Genomic DNA, 4,068 nt, shown 5'->3' with positions numbered 1-4,068 from the left:
TCAGCTCCCACCCACTTCCGACAGACTTCACCTGAACAACACTGATACTGGTACAGAACACGTTTTCCCAGTTGTCGCTTGTTGGTGTGTCGGTGTGTTTCATTCTGCGCTGTCTGCAGTGGGAGGTGTTGAACTCACAGAGGACATGTTCATGAAAGAACATGTTTTAAAAAGCATGATACCAGTATGTATACTACTAGCACATGTATAATGTGCAGCTTTGGACACGGTATACACATATAATGCAGCGTCGATAAATCAGTTCGTTAACGATGCTGAAGTTGGCTTGTTATTCGGCTAGCTTCCTATTCGCATTCCAGCTGCTTATTCGCGAAATTTATCAAAACGCCACAGTGCAAACTGCAATATTGCACTTTTTAAAAAGTGCTGAGTGCATTTAATAAAGGTGCTGTTCGTTAACCAGGCTTAAAATTCAGGAGAGGGAGAGAGAGAGAGAGAGAGAGAGAGAGAGAGAGAGAGAGAGAGAGAGAGAGAGAGAGAGAGGTGGATAAATGTACAAGCTGTAGAAGTCATGCGTAAGAGCTTGTGCACGCAGGGCTGTGTACATATAGGAAATCATGGGGTTACTACTCAAGGCGTTTTCCATAAATTAGACTTTTTCTAAAACGGATAAAATACAATTGAAAGTTAAAATGCAGCACATCACAGTTCGCAATGTTTATTTTATCGATGCTCTGTGTGAGTCATTCTTCATTAATTGTGGGCGTTGATAGCCTTCAGGAAAAATCATGCTAACACTAGAAAAACGAATTAACTCTGGCTTAGAAAAGGTAGACCTTTCATTAGAAAAAAAAAAGATTCACATGATTGTTGTCAAGTTTAAATTACTGATATTTGAGTGTTGAATGGTGAAACATAAAAACCGTAATTAAACTATTTTATGTACTCGTGTCGTTTCTGAACCTTTACCACCTAATAATGATGCAAAGCGTTAAATGGAAATGTTCATCTACTGAAAATCGTGTTAGTCCAAGTCCTAGTCAGCTTTAATGAATATATACATATCTTTAAAAAAACAAATGAAGGAATATGGCATATTTACTTTATTTTGCAGGGAGGCTGCTCAAAGCAGCCCAGATGAAAGGATGACAGCATCTTCACACACACCCCAGAAAAGGACTGTGCTGCACCAGAGGTCTGTTATCACAGGAGCTGCTTCAAAGATTATATAAGGGTTTGACTAGATCTGGGAGAGAAGTTGGTGATGCTTCAGCAGCTACATAAGCCTACATTTTGTCTAACTGGCATAAAGATAGCTGAAAAAATTAATCTTTCAAATGCATCCATATTCGCACTGCATTTACTGCATTTGCTTTAGTGTCCATGAAAGTCATCATGAGAAACATACAATGTTCTGTATAAACGTAATTGAAAAGAAATTGCTTGTACAACAGAAAGTGTTACTCATGTCACGGCTTGTGGAGAATTTTATAAAAATGGTGAAAGATAATGAAGGTGTTGATGGATCAAATTTCAGATGAGACATTTGTTTTTATGCCAGTATGTATATTTTTGGTCTAATCAATTTTATATTTTGTAACAAACAGCACATTACAACAGCAAAAACAGGAGTATGTGAGTATTCTTATGAATGCCAGTTCCAAGATTTAATCAGTCTTTATAGTCACACTCTTTTCAATAGCTCTACTCCTGATGCTGGTGTAACCAGGACTCTCTTCAATGCTGCTCTAATGGTGAGAAATGTCCTGGAGAATAATCCTGGCATCACTGTGCTCCATGGCCTCCTACATCTAATCATTTCACTGTGGATTCTGCAAAGGCAGCTATTCCTGTTGAACTGAACCACATTCTTGCTTGGATGGTAGGAGCAACTAATGAACCCACGCTGGCAAATTATGTCGACGTACCCGATGATGTGAATGTGAAGCTGTTTTCGCTCTGATAAAATATTGTGTACCTCACTTATAAAGGTCGAAAGCAGACACCAGTCCCTGTGTCTTGGACTGGCATAATCTGTAAACACTTTGTAATGTGCATCCTTCAATAATATTGATGGTTTTATGTTCCTTTTACTCTTGTGTTTGGACCTTAGTACTAAACCCACAACAGTATAATTGGAAATAAGTACAGTAACAGTAATTGGAAAAAATGCCTATTTTAGGCACCTGCTGTGTAGTAGCCAAATTGCCTGGATATACCAAACCTTTACAATCCACTAAAAGTAATTTTTCCTAGCTGTGTGGCCATTTTAAGTGCTCTGTGATCATCAAAGATTTAGTTATGGTGACACAAAGATGGTGTGAGAGATTGTTTGTATAAACAAAATGACACTTTCAAGTTTATGCCATATCATCATCCATGCAGCTAGATGAATGGATTCTTTAGGATCAATAGAGAGTAGTAATGTCTAGTACTAGAAGGCAGGCTTCTTTAGATTGAGAGTTATTGAGAGGCAAACATGGCTCCAGGCTCAAAAAACGCCCTTTTTAACATCATGTCACATTCAAGCGGGTGGGACAGAAAACTGCAGGATAAAACATGGAGAGCATTTTATCCAGTCAGGCATATTATAGGCTATGTAAGACTGCAAAAAAAAAAAAAAAAACAGCCCCAACTAGTTTGCCTTGAAAGTAATTTTCTAGCCACGTTTCACCTTCTGCTGACGGCCTAATGTAAACTAGACACCACCAAGGATGCTTTTCTTGCTGTAAGCTGCAAATAGTAATGAGCAAGTGTAGCTTCTCAAAGATGTGCAGCTGTTCAACCTAGTCTCATTGAACTAGGCTGATTAGGTCTATACAGAATGTACAAATAAAGGATTCTAGCAACTTGAATTGGCAAAACGTATTGAATCTCTATACACGGTATGATCATAAATCTATACCTCTGATGATTCTGTGATTTTGAGAAGCTCGAGGACTCCCTCCCCCAGTGCTAGTGTCTTATATTAGTACTCGATGGCCCCCCCAGTACTGCTGCCTGTTGTATTAGTACTCGATGGCCCCTCAGTACTACAGTGAGTTGTATTAGTACTCGATGGACAGCTCTCTAGTTATTATGGTATGGTTTTGGCAGCACTGTACATGTTTTTTATTCATATATGTGTCAGCATTGTGCAAACACTTAGTCACTGGGACTGTCTATGCCTGTGGGCATGGGCGTCTGCAGATAAGTGCAAGGGGTGCCTAATCGAAGCACATTTAGTGTATTGGGTTTTCTTTTTTTTTTTTTAGCTTTTTTAGCTTAAGTCTGATTTGTTAATGTAGAGGCTTAGAAGAATTAATATGCAATACAAAACCCGAAACCACCACCCCCTTCCATCACGGTTTAGTCAGCCTAGCCCAGCCCAACCCAGCCGCCCCCGGCAGAGGACGCTACTCTACCCGCAGTGACCGCCCTCTGGCACTGCAGTTGTGAGGGGCTTAGCCCGGAGCAGCAGGCCCAGCTACCCAGTACCGCAACAGCTTCACGACCAGCTCAGGAGCAGGCTGGACTCGCATGGTACAGCATCACAGCAAGACTGGGGAGGTCACATGCTTTCAATAGGTACTGCTTATGAATATTTTAAACAGGACATTAGTTTGAACAATAAAAGCTGCTGTTCCTGTCGTCATGCTGGTTTTCAGGTCTCCAGACTCTGTTTCATACGTCACAGCCTGACAAATCATTGAACCTGCCTGAGGACTGGCCAGCAGACCCTGCAAAGTGCACCACTCTAGAACAAAGGAAATACCCTGCAGCACTCCCACCCAGCCCAGTGTAAGAATGCCACGCTGCACAAAGGTGCAGAAAAACCCCAAACGACCCAGCCCAGTGCAAGAATGCCACGCTGCACAAAGGTGCAGAGAAAAGAGATTCAAATCAGACATCGAGCAGCAATAAAACAGCAGGTAGTGCACAGTATCTGAAAGCTCTTTGTGGTAGATAAAAAAAACAATAAAGGATAAACATACAATAAAATCAATGGGCTAAACACAGAGCTGGACAGCGTGTGTAGTTCTTGTCGAAGGCTCACTGGCTTATTTGCCAGCAAACTTCTTTACTACTTCTGCTACAATCTCTTCCCAATAAGAAACCGACAGCGTC

The sequence above is a fragment of the Polyodon spathula genome, chromosome 25, assembly GCF_017654505.1.
Source record: "Polyodon spathula isolate WHYD16114869_AA chromosome 25, ASM1765450v1, whole genome shotgun sequence".
Taxonomy (NCBI): Eukaryota; Metazoa; Chordata; class Actinopteri; order Acipenseriformes; family Polyodontidae; genus Polyodon; species Polyodon spathula.
This window is presented reverse-complemented; position numbering follows the sequence as displayed.